This window comes from Sarcophilus harrisii, chromosome 5 (assembly GCF_902635505.1).
Source record: "Sarcophilus harrisii chromosome 5, mSarHar1.11, whole genome shotgun sequence".
NCBI classification, from domain to species: domain Eukaryota; kingdom Metazoa; phylum Chordata; class Mammalia; order Dasyuromorphia; family Dasyuridae; genus Sarcophilus; species Sarcophilus harrisii.
The window spans coordinates 171,951,670-171,973,756 of NC_045430.1; positions in this window are offsets into that span (position 1 = coordinate 171,951,670).

A 22,087-nucleotide genomic window follows, 5' to 3' on the forward strand; every position below is an offset into this window, starting at 1 on the left:
TGGAAACTGAGTGGATGCTCATCATTTGGAGAATGGCTAAATAAGTTATGGTATATGAATGTTATGGAATATTATTGTTTTATAAGAAATGATCAGGAGGATGATTTTAGAGAGACCTGGAGAGACTTACATGAACTGATGTTAAGTGAAATGAGCAGAACCAGGAGATCATTGTGCACAGCAACATCAGTATTTTATGATGATCAATTCTGATGAACGTGACTCTTTCCAACAATGAGATGATTGATACCAGTTCCAAAGATCTTGTGACAAAGAGAGCTATATACACCCAGAGGACTGTGGGAATGGAATATGGATCATAACATTCTCACTCTTTTTTGTTTTGTTTGCTTGCATTTTGTTTTCTTACTCATTTACTTTGCTTGTTGATGTGATTTTTCTTGTGCAGGAACAGAATTGTATAAATATGTTTACACATATTGGATTAATATATATTTTAACATGTATAACATATATTGGATTGTTTGCCATCTAGGAGAGGGGGTGGGGGGAAGGAAGGTAAAATATGAAACACAAAGATATGTTGAAATGTTGAAAAATTCAATGCTGAAAAATTATCTGTGCATATGTTTTGAAAATAAAAAGCTTTAAAATTTTAAAAAATGCTTAGAACAACCTAAAGTAAAAACAAAAGTATTTAAGAGTGATGCAAGATTGTGTCTAGGACCTCTACATGATGTACAGGATGGACCACTAAGCCTGAAGTCAAGAAGATTCCCTGAGTTCAAATATAATCTCAGACATTTAATAACTATCTAATCCTGAGTAAATCATTTATTTCTGTTTACCTCAGTTTCCTCATCATTCCTAATGAGTTGGAAAGGGAAATGATAAAGATTTCTTGTCCAAGAAAACCTGAAATAGGGTCATGAACAATCAGACATGATAGAAAAATACCTGAATAAAAGGATATAATTAGGCTAAGGAAAAATCTCAAGCCAGGTTTTTTTTTTATTCCTCCAAAATTCTCTTTGCCAGACATAAATAGGATAAGTTAGGTCCATCACTGCTTTTTCTTAGCCTTCTGATTAAATTATTCACTATACAGGTGCTCCTAAATTTAACATTTCAGTCACATTGTTGGTGAGGGGATAAGCAACCAAATGGAAAATTAGAAGAGAGTTACCCATGTCATGACTATTTGATTATTATGATCCAGGATATATTGTATTATGCATTGGTACCTCTTTTTTTTCTTTTGTCATTGTGATATTTAAGGAAGGCAGCAATTTAACAGATAATTCTTCCATAATAATTTCCTTTATATTAAATACAATCCAACACAAAAAAATTCATTGTGAACCTACTAATGGTACTATGAGACACAAGATTAAGCAAGCCATGGTCCAAACCCCTAAAGGAGTTTAGACTAATAGAAATGATGACACATAACTTATTTGATTAAAGTATGATAAAGATTTAGGACATGTACAAAGGACAAAGAATATAAATCAATTGATCAATTTTTTAAAGCACCTGCTATGTTGTAGGCACTGTGCTAAATGCTAGCACATTCAAAAAGAGACACAATATTGACTGAGACTGATGGAGTATATTAGAGTTTTACAATTCTCTGTTATTGTCTTTAGTATAGATCTTTAATTTATTTGGTGTAGGGAGTTCCCATTAATAAAACTCTGTTTATGAATGCAGATCAATTTCTTGGGGTTCTGATAAGTTAAGTCACTTGCCAAGAGGCACAAAGCTATTAAATGTCAGGGGCAAGGTTTGAGCCCAGGTGATTCTGTTGTCCAATATGAAATTATCTATTATACCATGGGGATGTGAGTGATAACATAAATTAATGATGTGAGAAAAAAGGAATAACATAAAATACTTGGGACAGGGAATGAGAAAAGCTTTATGGTTCCTGAACTGAAACTTACAGAATCGAAGATATTCCATTAGGTAAAAATGGTGGAGTAGCAAAGAATGCATTCCAGGCATAAGGGGCATTGTGACTATGTGCACTAGGGAAAAGAAATAACAGAATGTGTCTAGAGAATGGCAAATAGCCTGTTTTGGCAAAAGCATCACAACTGTGAGGGGTAGTAGTGTGAGATGAAACAGAATAGTAAGATGGATGGGATGGCAGCACAAATGACTAACAATTGCTTTTCAGACATAAATTAATGGATTATGTGCCAAAAAGATATGTCACACATTTTAGGTTACTGTGTCCTTGAGACACTTAGGATCATAGACTAATAGCTGAAAGAAACCTGAAAGGCTTTCCAGTTCAATTCCCTTTTCTTTATAGGTAAGCAAACTGGAGTCTATAAAGATTAAATGGCTTTCCCAAGATCACATGGGTAGTAAGTAGAAATGACAGGTTCACAAATTCTAAAATTAATGCTCTTTTCACTGCACCAAGTTGTTAGATGTGTCATTGCACTGTACCAAGACTTTGGACAAGTCACTTAACATTCCTGAAAACAGTTTTCTCATATGTAATGTTAAAGGGTGAGGCTAAATCACCTCTGAAGTCCCTGCCCTCTCTAGTTATGTGATCCTGAACTTGTGGCTTAGTTAGAGTTAATTGTCATCTTCTTCTATGCCTCTGTGTGCCCAAGGAAGTAGCAATAATTATAATCTAGGTGACTTCTCTTTGATTCTCCCTGAGTTCAAACACCAAAATTCTGATAAGATTATCAAATGAATTACTTTAGTCCACCATTCAGTCCATTTCTTGAGTGAATTTGAATGGAGAACTTTTTGAAGTAATATTTCTTCAGAGTTTCCCACATGGAAAGCAGGGTTAAGTGTGTCTGGAGACAATATGCTTCTATTTATTTTCTGATGTTAGGTCATTAGGAATATTAGTTTGTGAAAATTTGTTTCAGACCCATATTTGGGCAACTTTTAATGAAATTATCTTCTGTTAATGTAATGATGGAAGGTCCTTACAGTTAGGAAGATGCAAGAAACTGAGTTCAAGTGATATAAACATATAGTATAAGGTTTCAAATTCTAAAAGGAGCCCTTCTGCAAGATTCTTAGTGGGGCACTCACATTTTGGTCAGGGAAGTAGTGGAAACTATGGAGGAATAATTGGCTTTCTTTCTATCTGATCAGTCAACAGAAAGTTCTGTTAGTTCAATCCAAGGAAGATTGGACTAACTTGTAGAGTAGGCAGAACTAAGCAAACAATTAAAGACTCAGGGGAACCAAATGGGAGGATCAAAGATAGAGACTAAAAACAGAATTAGCAGGTGTTAAACAGGAAAGTACAGACTTACAGCTCATTTAAAAGCTCATAAGAAAGACATAAAGAGGTCGTAAGTACTATACATAAAAGGCAAAAATAGAAAGTTTAAATGCTCATTGGAACATCCAGAAAGCTACAACTCTAACTATATTGGCAAGGGACTAGAGTAAAAAGGAATATTTAATTTACCAAGGGCATAATCCAAAATTTGAAAATCCAATAAGAAATTCAATAAAAGAAAGAATAACTAAAGAATCCTGACCATTTGGTGGGCAAAGACAAAGTTCTTTCTTTGATGTCAGCTTTTGTATCTAAAGTTCTTATTAAGAACTGATAAATTGCAGGGACGTCAACCCAGCTGGCATAAATGGCAGTCATTTGGATAGAATAGTCATATAGATAGTCATATTGAGTAGTCATATAGGTAGAAAACCATATTCAGAAATTGGGAGGGGTAGTCCCCAAAGATGGAGAGAGAAACACAAGATAAAGACTACAAAAATGTCAGAACCATGAACTTGTCTGAAGAAGTTTCTACAGATGTATGTTGAAATTGAAATGCATTTTTAGAGATTAGAAAGATCTTCAGGAACCCATGTTTTCTGATTGACTTATCACCAGTATGTATTGAAATAACACCTTTGCCCAAAGCAATGATAACACTTGGTTTAGGTGTGATGCTTGCTTGCTATCCTACAAATGGAAGCTTGAGCCTGGCAGCCATTTATTTGTCTGATGAAATGGTCTGGTAATTCCTACAAGAACCTATTTCTTTAGCATAGATAGTTTCTGTTTTTAAGGTAATGTTTAGTGTTCCTATTCATTTTCTAAAGTTAAGTTACTGAGAATATAAAGTTGCAAAAATGGAGCATTTTCTTCAGGCTCATATTTGGGCAACTTTTAATGAAGTTCTGTTCTGGTATGGAGGTAGAGGAAGGTCTTTATAAGAAACTCAGGACCATTTGGGAGGTTTGGAGAAACTGGGTTAGAAAGATATGGGATATGAGATCTAAGGTTTTAGATATTGTAAGAAAAGAAGGCTTTCTACAGAATCAAAGATGTGAAATCCAGATTTTGTTCAGGGACATGATGGAAACTAATCAGGTAGCCCTCAGTCTGAAAGGTACCTCCAGGTACATTATGCATCACCCCCAAATACACTGGTATCAATCTAGGCAATGTAAGAATAGATAAACGGGGATTTCAAAGAATTTGGGTAAGCAAGTATTTTTCAGGTACTAAGTAGAGAGATCACTTTTGAGATCAATTATGACTTGGACAATCTGCTACCAAATAATGTTCATGGTGAAGAAGCACTGCATGGATGGGTGGGGAGAGGGTAGGACTGTGATAGATGAGTAGATAGGGTTGGGGCATAGAGGGCCAGCATTATGTAGTAGATACACAACTTTACTTAAAGTTAAGAAGGTCCCTGGTTATATAGTGATAATGTGTCTTTGGCCAACTCAGCATCTAGAACAACTTTCTATGTCCATATAATTTTTTTTTCTTTTTAATTTTCTTTTTTTTGGAGTAAGATAGGGGGAAGAACTCTAAGGCAGGGGGGGGAGGGATACTAAAAAAGGGAGGGCTGTAAGAAGCAAGTGGTGGGGGGTAAGGAGGAAGGAAGGGAGAAAACATAAACAGGAGTTAACAAGATGGCAAGTAATGCAGAATTGGTAATTTTAACCATAAATGTGAACAGGGTAAACTCCTCCATAAAGAGGAAGCAGTTAGCAGAATGGATTAAAAGCCAGAATCCTACAATATGCTGTATTGTAGGAAACAAACCTGAAGCAGGGAGATACATACAGAATAAAGGTAAAAGACTGGAGCAGAATCTACTATGCTTCAGATGAAGTCAAAAAAGCCGGGGTAGCCATCCTTATCTGAGATCTAGCTAAAGCAAAAATTGATCTAATTAAAAGAGAAAAGGAAGGGCACTATATCTTGCTAAAGGGTAGCATAGATAATGAAGCAATATCAATATTAAACATACATGCACCAAGTAGTGTAGCATCTGATTTTCTTTTTTTATTTAATTTTTTCCTCAGTTACATTTAAAATAATTTTCTTACATTTGTTTCTTAAGATTTTGGGGTTCTAGGTTATCTCCCTTATCTCCACCCAAAATTAAGAAACCACATGTGAAGTTATGTGAAATATTTCCATAAAAGTTAAATTGTGAAAGAAAACATAAATCTCCCACCCTAATGAAAATAAAACCTCTTAAGAAAAATTAAGTTAAAAAGAGAGAGAACAAGAAAAAGAGAATGCTTCCATATGTACTCAGATCAAAATAGTTCCTTTTCTGGATATGAATAGAATTTTTCATCAGAAGTCCTTCAGAATAGTTGTGGATGATTGCACTGCTGAGAATAACAAAGTCTTTTTACAGCTGGTCATCCCAGAACATTGCTATACTTTGTATATAGTATATTTCACTTTGTTCATGGAGAACTTTCCAAGATTTTTTTTCCCTGAGAGCACCCTGCTCATTATTTCCCAGAGAAAAATAATATTCCATCATAAACACAAACCATAGTTTATTGAGTCATTCCCCAGCTGATGGGCATCCCCTCAATTTCCATTTTTATTTGGTTCTGAGAAGAGAACTGCTACAAATATTTTTTGTACATATAAGACATTTTTCTTTTTTTCTGTCTTTTTTCTGAATCTTTTTTGATATTCATGCCTAGTTGTGATATTGTTAGGTCAAAGAATATGCATGAATTTGCAGCCCTTTGGGCACAGATCATATCTTTTGTTCAATTATAAATTGGGGCACATAAACCCATAATTTTCAAGGAAGATGCTGATCAACATTAATGTAGTTGGTTTCCTTACCAGAAGTTCTTTATTTTTCCTTGCCTATGCCTCAAAGAGTCTCTAGTACATCTAAGTATGTTGTAGGAAGCTAATTTCTTTAAAAATTTTTTTTGACCTCTTCTTCATCTCCCCGAGTTAGCAATATCTCTCTCTTGAAATTACTTTGTATATATCTTTTTTGTTTTTATTTAATTATGAAATTTTGCATTATTCCACTAGATTGTAAACTACTTGAAGGCAGGGTTTTTTTGTCTTTGTATTTTAGACAATAGGCACTTAAAAAGCTTTGTTGAATTATATTGCTTCTTCTATATTTCTACTTTACCCTATAATATGCTACATATCATATTCATTGTACACTTGTTTTCATGTATCCCCTCCCAGTATTATATTTCATCTCTATTAGATTGTAGGCTTCTAGAAGCTCACGTTTATTTTAGTGCCTCACCTTGAATTTACATTTCCAGCAATTCATTGACCCAGTAACCCTCCCTCCACCCCCACCTTTACCCATACTGTCACCTTGTGACCAATAGAACACATTATTGAAGAATCTTGTCAGAATGGACAATGCTATAGTCTTTAGAAGTGGGCCGAGCACAACCAGTTTAAAGGGAATTTAATGAAGGCACTTTCCTTGTTCCAACCAGATGAAAAATGGAGTTTTTACTTATCAAATTATGTGACTTTGCCCATGTACCTCTCTGAATAATATATAAATGCATTTGAGCTCTTCAATCTCAGAAATTCTCTAATATGGTGTATACACAATATTCAAAAGAGAAATCTAGTGACTTTCTCAGAACTTCCCAAATAGGATTTTCTGTGGGAAAGAAGTCCTATCTTACTCACTTAGGTGAAAGGCTCCTACTCACCATTAGCCCTACCAAAGAACCTTAAATTTCTGCATTGTTCTTCTTTAAGGTTTTCAAGGATATTACTCTCTCCTGGTTCTCCTCTTACCTAACTCCTATTTTTCAATTTCTTTTTCTGGATTATTTCCATGTAATGGATATATGGACCTTGTTCTGGATCTTCCCTTTTATCTCTACACTCTTTCTTAATGATCTCATCAACTTCAATTAACTCTTTGTAGGTGACTCCCAAATGTATATAGCCAATCCTCATTGTTCTCCTAGGTTCCAGTAACATATCACCAAGTTTTTTGTTAGAAATCTTCACCTGAAGCATCTTAAAGTCATCATGCAAAAATTAAACTCATCACAACTAGGCTGTAACTTAGAAGAAAATTCTCACAAAAAGTATCCTAAGATTAGCAAATTAGTTGTTGTCCATCAATTGGGAAACAAATGAACAAATTATGTTATATGAATGTAATGGAATACTATTGATCCCTAAGAAATGATTAACAGGTTGGTTTCAGAGATAAATGGGGAAACTTGTATGATACAATTCAGAATGACATCAACAGAAACAGGACCACAATTATACAGTAATAACATGTAAAGAAAAACAACTTAAGTCTTTTGAAAGACTTAAGAATTCTTGATAGATGCCAAGACCAACCATTAAATCAGAAGACTAGAGATAAAGAATACTTACTCTGTACTTCTTGACAAAAAGAGTAATATACTAAAAATACAGACTAATATATATTAGTTTAATCATGCCTATTATAGGAATTTCTTTTTTTCACTTGAATATTCATATTTATATAAGGGTTTTATCTTTTTTCCATGTGGGGGGTGAGGGTAGGAAACAGAAGGTAAGAAAGTTTCCTGAGGATCAGAGATGCTAAGTGTTTGGCCCATTGCTGTATATCTGTTAATGTGTCAGAAGTTGGATTTGAAAGCAAGTGTTTCTTATGCTAATGTCACTCTCCTTTCTTTACTTCCCTTCCTCACTTCCCAGAATCTTTAATGTCAACCTCTCTACTTATCAGGAGACTGAAAAGAAATCAGACACTGAACAGATATGTTATACAGGTGACAAAATAAATGAAAATGCCTAGCATATTGAACAGGTCTAGATGAAATTCCATAGTGAAAAGTTTTGGTGATCCAGACTATATACAGACACAGAGAACCTATATCAAGAGAAAAAGTAGGGCAGGAGAACACTGAAAGCAGAATTCCTGAAAGGGGATAGAAATAGAGGTACAATGAAGCTAAATTTATAATTTCTTAGATTGGACTTTTAAAATTATATAGCATATTGGATTGAATATTTGATTTGATGAATCATATCCACAACCGAAAACCAATGTAAAGAATTGAAGAAGGCTAGTGGCTTAAGAAGATGATTTTACTACTACTACTACTACTACTACTACTACTACTACTACTATTAATATTAATGCTGTTGCTGTTGCTACTGCTGCTACTACTATTATCATCATTATTGCTATCATACTTTAAAGACAGGTTATATATGGAAATTTGGTGAATGAATTGACAGTAATTTAGATTTGAGAATCATATGAGAAAGTTGGATGGATTTGGCAGTAGATAGTAAGAGATCAGGGAAAGGAAAGAAAAGAAAAGAAGAAAAAGTAAAGGATGACTCCAAGATTACTTGTTCAAGAAGTAATAGAAAGAAAAAAAAGGAAACAGAGGAAAAAAAGTGGGAAGGCATTTGTGAAAAATTGAAAATGTGATATGTTTTAATTTCAAAGGTATAGCATTCTGAACTGTCATCTTTCAGCTTGAGCTTAAGGCTATGAACTTTTCCCTAGGAAAAGTTGGTCATAAGTTATTAATAACATTTCAGGTATCAGTCCCTACTTAATGCTCTAGATATTTTCTCCACTAACAGTCACTGTTATGTCTCTTTTACCTGACTTGAACTCCCTTATAGTTTGCTTTTTCCTTGAATCATTGAGGAAGTCCAGAAATCACAACAAAGAGAACATGTAAAAGACAAATTAAGTTAAATTTTTAAAAAAATACTTACTGAATCTTCCCAGTGACCCTACAGACCCCTTGGGTAGGAGAATTGAGAAGAAAATTTCCTTCTAACTAATGTCCTTCTAGATCTGATACAGTAGATGAGTGATCTTTTTGGGATATGATACTTTTGTGACTTAGTTACATGCAATGGATAAGCCTAAATTTCTGTCTCCTGTCACTTTAATGCTATTCATTTTAAGCAGTATCATAGAATGGAGATCTGGCTTGGTCTGAGGCTGTAACTTAAATTTTCAGTTTTATTCTTTGCAAAATTTTATTTCTAGGGAGATGCTGATAGCCAAACTCTTTAAAAATTTACCAGAATTCCACAAATGACTGCACTTTTCAGTATCTGTTCGTTATGAACTGTCGGCCTGCTTTTGATTCTGTCCCTGATGAATTTGACTTATCTGGCAATGCCAGGTTTTATTTATTAAAGACTTGGCAGGATTAAGAAGAGGGTGGATCAAGTAATTCTGATAGGAATTTTGAATGCTCCAGTTCAAGTGATTGAAGTGGAGACAAAAAAAAAATGAAGACCTGGAGATAATAATTGACGGACACCAGCTATGCTGAAGGAAAGGAGGAAAGGACCAGACTGTGGCACATTGTGAAATTAAATTGATCACTTGGAAAATTAGGTTAGTGCAATAAATATCTGATAGAGGGATAGAAGAAGGTGAATTAATTTTTGTCAGAGTGGCTCTTAATTTGCTGGAGATGGACATCATAGAGTTACATTTCATGTGCTATATGGCTGAGCCTTAGAAATGATTTAACTACATGCTCTCAATGTATATGTAATGATAACTCAGGCAATTCTCAGAACAGCTTGCTGTCTTATACAAGGGATAAGTCTTTTAAAATCTTGATATTCCAGTCTTTTACCACCCTTGGACAAGATGATGGGTCAAGGCTACATCAGAGTAGTAATTATCTCCTTTGGTAGATTCATATTCCTAAGATTTGGAAGGAAAAAACCCAAAAAGGCAGAGGAGCACAGGAGTCCCCCATGTAAGATAGCCTGATAATGTCCACACTCTAGGATGTGAGCAAGATATTCTAAAAGAGGACAGGGTTTTTGTTGTTGTTGTTGTTGTTTTTTTTTTTTTTTTTTTTTTTTTTTTTGCTGCCTTTCACTGGAATTATGCATCATCTGAACAGACATGAGCTCAAGTAGAAACTGTCTCTTCTTTTAAAAAGGACCATGAGTCATCATCAATATTGGTTCAGAAAGTAACTAAGGTACTTTTCATCATCTTTCATTGTAAGATACTCATCAACCATTCATACATAACAAGAAATAGCACTTCATGTCTCCACCCTCAAGGCTCCATCAGGTCACTCAAATGTAGGAATTGTAATTGAGCATATTCCATGGTGAGAAGGTTCTTGCTATACATGTATAACAAATATAGGATTGAATTTAAGCTCTAAGTTTTGTTGGCCAAGATTTGTAGAAAGTTACATGTTCTACATTTAGGAAATGTTCTCAAATGCAACTTTTTTCTTAAAGAATTGTCTTGAAGAGAGAATTCTGAAAAGATGGTGGAATAGATTAGAAAATTCCAAGCTTTCCAGATTTCCTCCACAAACAAAGCAAAATAGTACTTTAGGGCAAACTGAATAGCAAAGCTCTATAAGAACTGGGCAGAACAGAGATCCTCCTGGGAAAATCAGAGAATATCCAAAGACCTCAGGATTGAAGTTCAGACTTTGTGAAGTGTAAATAACCCCAGGCTAAATCCACTTAACCAGCAAACAGTGGAGTGGTTGAGATGGCCGCAGCTTTTGATAAAATCATAGGAATTTTCACCTCTCAGTGAGGGGAGTTGGATGTTGGGGGTTGGAGATTGAGGATCCCTCGACTGATCAGGGATATCAGCCCCCGAGAAGTGACTCTGGGTAAGAAGGAACCACTACATGCCCAGTGAGTGCAGAAGCAGGAAGGGCAGGGAGACTGCTGGCTATGGGCACTTACAAGGGAGATTCAGTTGTTGGTTTCAATGCCAGGCCAGTGAGGTATAAAGACACTGGAGGTTTCTCACAAGAGGGTTAGAGCATTTCTAGTACAGTGCCCTGGGGAACCCGAAATATGACTTAGAGGGGGGAAAAGAGTGTAAGCTCCAAAAGTAACAGAAAGAAGGCACTGAAGCCAAAGGCAGTATCCCTAACACTTTAGGGCTAGACATGATTATAATAATAACCAGCTATAAATACAAACAAAACTAATAGACAAAAGAGAAAGAACCCAACCATAAAAAGTACTATGGGAATAGAGAAAACTGGGATTCATCTTTGGAGGAGAATACTATCAAAAATAGAAATCCTCTTCTACCCCAAAGAGTAATATCAAATGGTTGCCTGTCCCAAAAAAATTTATAGAAGAACTAAAAAAGACTTTAAAAATTAAATGAGAGAGATTGAGGGAAAAATTTAAAAAAATAAGAATAATCCAGGAAAAACAAGAGGAATATGAAAAAAAAGTCAACCAATTAGAAAAGGAGATTCGACATTTTAAGAAAGAAAATGACACCTTGAAGATTAAAATTATTCAAGGGAAAGTCAGCAAAATTATGAGAGTAAGAAATAATAAAACAAAAATAAAGAATGAAAAAATATGAAAGTGTGAAATTTCATAAGAAAAACAACTGATCTGGAAAACTGATGAAGAAGAAAAAACACAAGAATAATCAGACTACCTGAAAGCTTCAATAAAAAGAATTTTGATATAATAATACAAGAAATAAGTAAAGAAAGTTGTCTCGCAGAATTAGAAGTATTTTACCCATACAATCAATGTAATATTCCTATGCTCTATGATATCATGGATGTAAGTATAATCTCCAGTAATGAAAATTGCAACCCATTCTTCCCTGCCCATCACATGTATTCTTCTCTTTTGTATTCTTCTATCAGTTCATGACTTAATTATTTTAGGGCCTCTCTAATGCTTTTTTGAAATTGCTCAAATATAGAAGCTATATTCAGACTATATAGGAAATATCCTTCCATTTTACTGGTCCATTTTATTTTTTCTAGCTTATACCTTTCTATGACAAAATTTTTTTTCTATTTTTAAAATTTTTTTATTTAATAATTTCCCTAAGTTATTACATTCAAAACATTTTTTTACATTTGATTTTAAGATTTGGGGGTTCTAGATTATCTCCCTCACCCCCTTCCAAATTAAGAAATCACATATAAAGTTATGCAAAACATTTCTATAAAAGTCAAGTTGGGAAATAAAACGTAGATCTCTCACACGAAAATAAAAAAACCTCCAGAAAAATTAAGTTAAAAAGAAAGAGAGAGAGAGTAACAGAATGCTTTGATCTGTATTCAGAGTCAATCAATTCCTTCTTTGAGTATGGATAAGATTTTTCATCATAAATCCTTCAGAGTAGGTATGGATGATTGTACTACTGAGAATAACAAAGCCATTTACGTCTTGTCATCCCAAAACCTTGCTATTAATTTGTATACAGTATATATCACCTTATTCATGGAGGACTTTCCAGATTTTTCTTTCTTTCCTGAGAGCATCCTGCTCATCATTTTCCAAAGAATAATAATATGTTGAGGGAAAGTTGCTTGAAATTTTTTTTTTGCAATTACTAATTGCTACTTGTTTTTTCCCCCATTTATTTTTTTTCTCCTTTCACCCTCTCTCTCTTCAAAAGTACTTTGCTACTGACCACTCCCTCCTCCAATATGATCTCTCTTTTATCACCCTCCCCCACTTCCCATATTCCATTCTCCTCCTTTTTTACCTGCAGAGTAAGATAGATTTCTATATTTCTATTGAGCAAGTATGTTATTTCCTATTTGAGCCAATTCTGATGAGAGTAAGGTTCACTCTCTTACCCACTCCTCCCCCTCTTTCCTTCTACTGTAAAAACATTTTTGTGCCTCTTTTTTATGGCAGATAATTTCTCCCTTTCCCCTTTCCCAGTACATTCCTTTTTTACCCCTTAATTTCATCATTATTTTTTTAAAAAGATATTATCCCTCCATATTCAACTCACACCCATGCCCTCTGTCTATATATATTCCTTCTAAGTGCTATAATAATGAGAATGTTGTGAGTTACAAATATCCTCTCATGTAGGAATGTAAGAAGATAAACCTTATTAAGTCCCTTATGATATCACTTTCCTGATTTACCTCCTTATGCTTCTCCAGAGTGCTATATTTGAAAATCAAATTTTCCATTCGGCTCTAGTCTTTTCATCATGTACCCTTGAAAATCCCATTTCACTGAATGACCACCTCTTTCTTTGAAGGATTATATTCACAATATAATCCTTTTTTGCTAGGTAGGTGATTTTTGGTTGCAATCCTTGCTCTTTGGAATATCATGTTCCAAGCCTTCTGATCCTTTAATGTAGAAGCTCCTAGATCTTGTGTTATCCTGACTGTGGCTTCACTATACTTGAATTATTTCTTTCTGAATGCTTGCAATATTTTCTCCCAATTCTGGGAGATCTGGAATTGGTTACAATATTCCTTAAAGATTTTATTTTAGGATCTCTTTCAGGAGGTGATTTCAGGAGGCATTCTTCCAATTTTTATTTTACTCTCTGGCCCTAGAATATAAGGATAGTTTTCCTTGATAATTTCTTTCTTTCTTTTTTCTTTTGAGCATGACTTTCAGGTAGACAAATAATTTTTAAATTATCTCTCCCAGTTCTATTTTCCTGATCAGTTTTTTTCCCAATGAGATATTTCACATTTTTCCTATTTTTTCATTTTTTTTTGGTTTTGCTTTATTGTATCTCGATTTCTCATAAAGTCATTAACTTCCATTTGCTCAATTCTATTTTTTAAGAAATTACTTTCTTTAGTGAGCTTTTGTACCTCCTTTTCCAATTGACCAACTTTGTTTTTTAAGGCATTCTTCTTCTCATTAGCTTTTTGTATTTCTTTTTGTACCTCTCTCAGTTCATTCCCTAATTTTTTTCTCTATCTCTCTTACTTGGTTTTCAAAGTCCCTTTTGAGCTCTTCCATGATCTGAGCCCAATTCTTATTTTTCTTGGAGGCTTTGGATGTAGGAGCTTTGATTTTGTTATCATCTTCTGAGTGTGTTTTGATCCTCCTTGTAACCATAATAACTTTCAATGGTAAGAATTTTTGTTTTGTTTTGTTTTCTGCTTATTTTCCTATCCTATTACTCCTAATTTTAACTCTGTGTTAAAGTAGGGCTCTATTTCCAGGGTAGAGAGTGCATTGTCTCAAGCTTCAGGGATTTTGTGCAGCTGTTTTTATCAATTCTAACAATCTGACCACAAGCACTCTTTTCTGCCCTGAAGCTGTTAAGCATGTTCCTGCCCCACTGTAGCTGAAAGACCTTATGTTCTGGTCAGGGCTGGGGTTCTGCTGACAGGGGTTGTGCTGGGACTGCACACCAGACTCCACCCCATTGCCACAGACCCTCTCCAGTGACCTTCCTTCCACATATTTCCTCTATCTCTGGACTAAGAGGTCTAGAAGTCTTCAGCACTGCTGCTGATTCAGAGTCCTACCTCACTGATGCTGGGGTCAGGGCCTGAACTGGAGCCTGCACTAGGATTGGGTGCTGGGCTCCCACTCTGGTTCCACAGACCTTTTCTGCTGACCTTTCAGCTCCTCGAGTGTCTCTGGGCTGAGAGGTCTGGAAACCACTAGTAATATTGGTGATTCAGAGGTCAGGCCTAGCCAGCACTGGATCTGATCAAGTGTGCCCTGCCCCAGAACTCCCACCCTGGTGCATAACAGAACTTTTTAAATAGGGGCCAATTCACTGTCCCTCAGACTGTTGGAAGGCCGGACTATAGTAAAAACAAAAACTTTGTTTTGTGGGTCTTTAAATAAAGAAACTTCATAGCCCTAGGTGAGGGGGATAAACATCCTCAGCTGCTGCATCTGGCCCGTGGGCCACTCTGTTACTGCTGAGCTTCTAAGTTGCCTTTGGCTGGAAAATGTTCTACTCTGTATTTTTTGATGTTCTGATGCTCTAAAATTTGTTTGGAGTCATTATTTAAAGGAATTTGGAGAAGTTTAGAGAAGAGGTTGGTCAAATTCCTGCCTTTACTTCTCCACCTTGGCTTTTCCTCTTTGATAAAAAAAAATATTAAAAAGAACAACCAACCATTTTTCCACATTATGGTAAACAATTGGTCTGATTGTTTTTCACGTGAATCAATTTTTTTTTTCATGTTACAGAATTTTCTTAGATAGCTGTTGATTACTCTGGTTATTCTTAACAATCAGACAGTAGATTAAAATAATATTTATTTTGACCCATATAATTGACAAAAATTCATAGGGTTAGGACAAAAATCATCTTTACCCATATTATCCTGTTGCCAAAATACGAATTAAAGAATATGGGGACCATCAAAGAAATTCAAGATGACTATTTACTTGTATGCTGTTTGAAGTAAAGAAATAGTGTATCTTCTTGAGTCTGATAGATATGGAGAATATGTCTTTGATTTCATTAACATAAGAAATTCCTAGGTGAATAAATTCTCTACCAATGCAGGTTAGTATTTTGCTTATAGTTACAGTCTTAGAGAATTTATTTAGATAGGAAAGACTTAGTAATTTGCCCTGAGTCACACAATTTGTTAAGTGTCAAAGGCAGAACTTGAATTCAAGTCTTCCTGAGTCCAAGACCAATTCTCTTTACACTCTGTGCTACCTTTCTTATAATACTGTTCCTTAATTCAATTTGACTCATGATGTATTTATTAAATGTTTAGTATATACCATGCACAGTTTTAAACACTGCGGAGACAAAGATAAAAAAATGAAACAGATCCTGCAATCAAAGAAACTTATATCCCTTTGGAAAGTTTATTTTTGACTATAAAAGCACATAGTTTATCTCATTTGAGTCTCACAACAATTCTGTTATAGAGGTTTTATAAATCTAAATAGAACCATTTCACAGATGAGGAAAGCAGGTCATCAAAGTTAAATGACTTGTTCATGGTGGAAGAACTAGAGCTAGTAAGGATCAGAGATTATAGATTAGATTTTATCCCAGATTTTCCTAGCTCTGTCTCCATCTAAACTAAATCTTTATCCTCTATGTTACATTGCCTATAGAATTAGACAAGAGAGGATTAAGGCTGCCTTCTGAGACTTATATTCCTTCCTTTTATGTCCCTTTTGGCCATAGGGACAAATTATTTTGTACTACTTAAGAAAAAGTCCTAAGAGTGTAAAAAGAGTCCAAAGTCCTTTCAAAGATCTCTTTCAAAGAGTGTCTTAAATGAGGGTTCCCATGGAAGACGTAGATATGATGAAATTCAAAATCAGAGAAAACAGATATTTCAAGTCATGGAGTTATCTGGAATTTCTGGAGCAAATCATACTCCAATGGCAAATGAAGAATGATGCTATGAAGATAATCTAAGATCACAGAAAGACAAAGGGTGACAGTCTGACAAAAGATACAATGCCCACAATAATAAGAAGAGTGCACAGAGAGTAAATTGGCTCTATAATTAAACCCCAGAGGGCCAATCATTCCCATTCCCTCTTGCCCCAGAAGAAGGGGAAGGGTCCACTGGAATGCTGTACCAGATGTACTAGGAATTTGTACATCTTTTCACATGTTCTGCTATGATAATAAGTTCAATTAAAAGAACACTAATCAAAGCCAAAGGCTATGCAGTTTTAATGACCAACCTTAAACTTGGTAAATTATGCCTCAGAGCAGTGGGGCATAATGGATGAGCAATACTGCCCATGAGCTCACATAGAGAAGTTTTGGTTGGTTAATTTTGTTCAACTCTTTTTCTTTGTTACAAGAGTATAAGGGAAGGTTACCTAGACGAATTAGGTGACGTGGGGAGGGTATTCTGTTTCAAAATGATTTATGCAAAAACCAAAAAAAGACCAATAATTTTTAAAAGAAATAAATTATATCTACCTTTCTTCTTCCAAACCCCATCTCAAAGAAAGAAAATCAAGTCATCAGAATCATCATTAGAGCAACATCACATATTTTAGAATTGTTTTAGGTAGCTACTGTATGGAAGATAGGACTCTAAAGAATAGTCATTTATTCTGACTGCTAGATCTTCTAGGCTTCACTAGCCTTACAAGCACTTTCAATTTTGCCACTGAAATATCCAATGATTTCTAGGCTTTCCATCATCATCCCCATCTCTGATCTCCCAGAACCTCTGAGCTTTTCTATCTTCCCTGAAGGTCAACTTAGTTTATTTCTTTTTCCTGCCTCTCTCTTTCCCAGTTTAGTGGGTAAGCTCATAGAAAGCAGGAAATCTTATTTTTCCTAATTATATTCTTATATATATTCAATTTCATGGGACATAGTGAAGTCTTAATATTTTTTTTTATTTCTTTGTTCCTTCTAAGCAAATTACGGGCATCAGATTATTTATGAGGTCTAACAATTTTTCAGTATCTCTTTGCTCAGAATACATATCAGCATCATTGTCTCCTGATTTTGTACTTCTCAGTTTTTAGTTTTCAGGGTTATATGCCCTTGTCTCATGCCAATGTACTCAAGCATCAACCAAACCAACTATTGACCTCCTCACCACAGGAGGGTAATAGTGATGAGCTGTTCTTCCAAGCACCTGCTGGGAATCTCCATTGCAATATAATGACCTTTCTGTCAGAGAATTGCAGACTCTAAGGGAATAAAGGAACCTGGAAACTGATCTCTTTACATTGTGCTGAAAGACAGCAACTACCCAGATCAATCAGTGTCACTTCCAGATTTACAATATTTACCTTTTTGAATTTGGCAGAATGGAAAGTTTAAAATAACGTTGAGTTCTAATCTCTATGGCACTATATCTGTTTATGGGTGTGGAAGAAAAATTCTTCTAACTCAATTACTTACTAAATCACTAAGTTACTAAAGAACTTCTTGGTTCTATCTCATATGATTGACTATGGTCAATGCTAAATGGAGTCTTTCTTTCAGTGTCTCTCTCCTTGTGGGAGATTCTTTTCCTCTCAGTTGATTTCTCTTTGCCACTGTTTCTGACATGACTGCTTTAGTAGGCAATAACCTGCTGTTTGAATAATCATAAATAAGGGAGATATCAGTTCAAGATCTTATAAAACCTTATACCAAAGAAAAGGGGAAACAAATACAAAGTGATCCTATCAGACACAGACTTGCCTAGAAAGGTGATAAGGTGATAAGTGATCGGACCCAATGAGGTAAGGAAACCAATTCACTAACTCTCCAGATTTCAGAAATTGGTAGAAAGATCTGGCTTAAGGAACAGAGATTGTTAAGGTTTTAAGGGTATTGTTGGTGCTGCTTTTCTTTTTAATGTAGCTAAAGAAATAGTAAGCCTCAGTAGACAATTAAAAGAATCCTTCTGGCTGGCAACAGAGGATATTTGTATCTGGCCTATGGTTGGGGGGATTTGATTCTAAATCACGCTTCTCACTGAATTACATGGAATAGGAACTAGAGCTGTGATTTCATCAGTGTAGAAAACTCCTGGGGGGGAAAATTTCCTCTATCAATGCATACCAGAACCTACTCTGAAAATTATAATCTTATAGAGGTGCCTGGAGCATTGAGAATTTAAGTTACACAGTATCACAGGCAGAATATAATCCCAGGTCTTCCTGGCTCTCTATTATGATAAGACTGTCTCTCCTTCTTCAATTAATAGCTCACAAATCTCATAACAGAAAGAAATAGCTGAAGATCAGAATTTCTTAAACCTTTACTATATTTATAATTAGTTTTCAGATACTTTTAGTTTTCAGATATTTTACTTATATTTTATATCCTTTTTTTAAATGATCAAGTTTCTTATATAAATGTTTGTCTCTAGCAATAGGCATGTGAAATGATATATATGAATTCATATATGATATATGTATATTCTACATAAATGTGTATACTATGTGTATATATATATATATACATACACACAAATATGATAAATATTAGATCATATCAATAAAAAACTTTCCCAAATTTTGCATGTAGGCTTAGAACAGAAAAAAATTCTAATCAACATTTGTGTTTATTTGGATTTTACACATGAATTGCTATTGAATCATCCAGTTCTAAGCTGGGTATGAGAACGGTCACAGTGGTTCATTCAAGATGTAGTCATTTTTCTTCTGACCAGATGGGCTGTGAGGAGATAGAAGTGGCCACAATTACATCATGGCATGTTTTTTTTCCCCTAGAAATCAGAAGCATCATCTTGATTAAGGTCAAACAGCTCAACCACTAGAAGTAGCATGAAATTGAGAAACCATATTCTAATGCATTGAATCATTTCATAACACTCCACCTTTAGATTCACACAGCTGGTAGGATTTTAGCATAGTGCTTAAAAAACCCCTGAAATTCATGCACTAAACCTTAGAGTATTTGTTCAAAATATTTATTATGCTCATGTTAAAAAAAAAAAAAAGATGTGTGAGCATTAAAAAAGTCAGTTCAAAAAATCAATAGTCTGCTTACTTAAAGATGTGTTCTTTGAAAATAAATCCTCATATAAACCTGTATAAAACATTACCTTTTTCTTGAGAGAAAATAGAGCATTCAAATTAATATTAATTTCAGTCAGAAAATGGCTTTAATTTATTGATTTAAAAAGTAGTAAATTTACTATTAAAAATTCCAAAAAAGTGTCTTCTTTATAGCTTGAAGCATGATGAATCAATTATCCCTTAATAATTATCCATCTTTAGTGTATGTTTTAAGCTTTACAAAGTTATTTCTGAAACTTTGGGAGGTAGGTAGGAAAAGTATCATAATTTTTATAAGTTTTAATGAAGCTTTTTGTTTTTCTAAAAATATAGATATTCTTCTTTCCTTTTTTCCTCTCTAGCCCCCCTCCTTCCTCCCTCTTTTACACCCCCCACACCCCCCTACCCCCCACACACCCATACCATTGAATCCTTGATTGTAAAAAAGAAAAGCAGTTAATCCAAACCTGCTAATACTATGTCTGACATCATATTATACATTATTGTAACCCATTTTACACATCAGAAAGCTTAGGCTTAGAGAAATTACATGACTTGCTCATATTCATATTAACATTAGTGTCAATATTCAAACCTAAATATCCTAATTGAAAGCCCACCTCTTTTTCCATTATACCTCCTGGATCCCAGATAACTCCCCAGAACCTAGAATTCATGTATATTTCAACTACAGAGATAAAAAGAAAAGTAAGCATCAGGCTATATAAGGCAATATGATATATTGCAGGAAAATGTTCTCAATTTGAAATTAAAGGACCTGAGTTCAAGTTCCAATTTTGCTTAGGATGGGGCTTTTAATGAACCTGATTGACTCTCTTGCTTTATATTTCAACACCTTGGTCAGTGGGCACTCATGAACTTGCATTTCGCTGCTTTCCCCCAAAAGCTTTATGTGCTATTTTATAGAGTAGTAGATTCTCCATCATCTCATATCATGTGATTTTCCATAAATTATCTATGTTGGTTGTTCCAATGAAATTAAGTCAGTTTAGATAATGTAGCAGAAATCTATCTTCTAGCTCAAATATCTGGCAACAGACTGGGGCAATGTCATACTGTTTGCTTTACTAAAAGTATTCTATCTTATTTGATAAACCTCCTCAACCAATTTGTTGATTTTATTACATTCACTAGTCAAGTGTACTGCTTTATGTTCTCATACTTCTAATCACAGAAATCCATGGTTTTCACCTAAATATCCAATCTGTAACATTACTCCAAAAGACATTTATTTATATATTTTTTTAAAGTTTCAAAAGTTTTTTAATATGCCTTGAGGCTTGTCATTAGAGAATTTCTAGTTTTCTAGCTATACATTGTATAACCAAAGGCAGTTAGGTGGATAAAAAACAGAGTACTGGCTATGAGTCAGGAAGACCAAAGATCAAATCCAACTTCGGACTGTGTGCCTTTGAGCAAGTCACAAGCTCTCTTTGTCTCAGTTGTCAACTGTAAAGTGGAAATAATAGCACTTAAAGTTTTTGTGAGGATTAAAATGAGTTAATGTTTATAAAATACAATACAGTACCCAAATATATATTATGTACTATATAAATGTTAGATAAATTATTATTATTTTTAATTATATCAATGCTTTTGGGCACCATCACTGAACCAGTTTTTGACCAAAGTGTAATTGGTTATAGCAGTCCTGTCTTTGTCACTGATCACTGTTTTACTTGGTGTGCCTCATTTCCCTACTGATAAGAAATTGACATACCTAATTTCGTAGAGGTTATGTGAAGAAAAAAAATAAAGTATTTATGCAAAATTGCTGTAAATGGTATGAAGCAATATGCAAATTCAACATACTAAAGTTATTCTTCTTTTGAATATGGATAAAATAGGCATTCAAAGAGAAAATTCATGTTAAAAAAGACTGTCAAAATAAATCAAAGTATTTTCTCATGAATATTTGAAATGTCCAATACATAGGCATCTTTCCATTTGTACTAATTTTGGTATTTTAAAAATTCATCTGTTGGCTTTGACTAGTCAAGTATAAACCTTTTAAGAATTAATTTTCTGTACAGTACAGTACCATTTTGGAAGAATAATCAATTTTTAAGTGTGGATGCTAATAAAAAGGATAGATGGGGAGAATTTACTTATCTATAGGGAATAATCTTAAACCAAAACTGAATTTGGGGATGAGTTTAAGAAAGGTATAGTATTATATAAAATATTTTTCCTCAGCTGCTTTTGATCAGGCCTGATATACTGACCAGTGGCCACTTCAGTCCAAGTTTCCAATGTTTAAACTGTAACAGGGAGAGCTCAGTACTGTCTGAAAGAATCCCTTCAAGCTGTCTCCCTTGGACTCTAATGTGTTGTCACTCCATGTGGATGAAATATTATATCTGAGTGCACTGTTTCCATTTGGGAGCAGGATACCAGCTGTCTTCTTGAATTTCCATGGCACTTAATCTAGCTTTAAGCTTGGTTAGGTTTCAATTCATAAGGAAGGTAACAGTGCCGACATAGGGTCACATTTTCAGCAAGGTCCCTGAGGTAATGAAGTGCAGAATGCATGCTAATAAGAAGAGCTGCACAGCTAATTCCTGAGTCATGTTCCAAAAGGGACTTGAAAGAGTACTTTTTCAGAGCAATGTGAGAAATGAT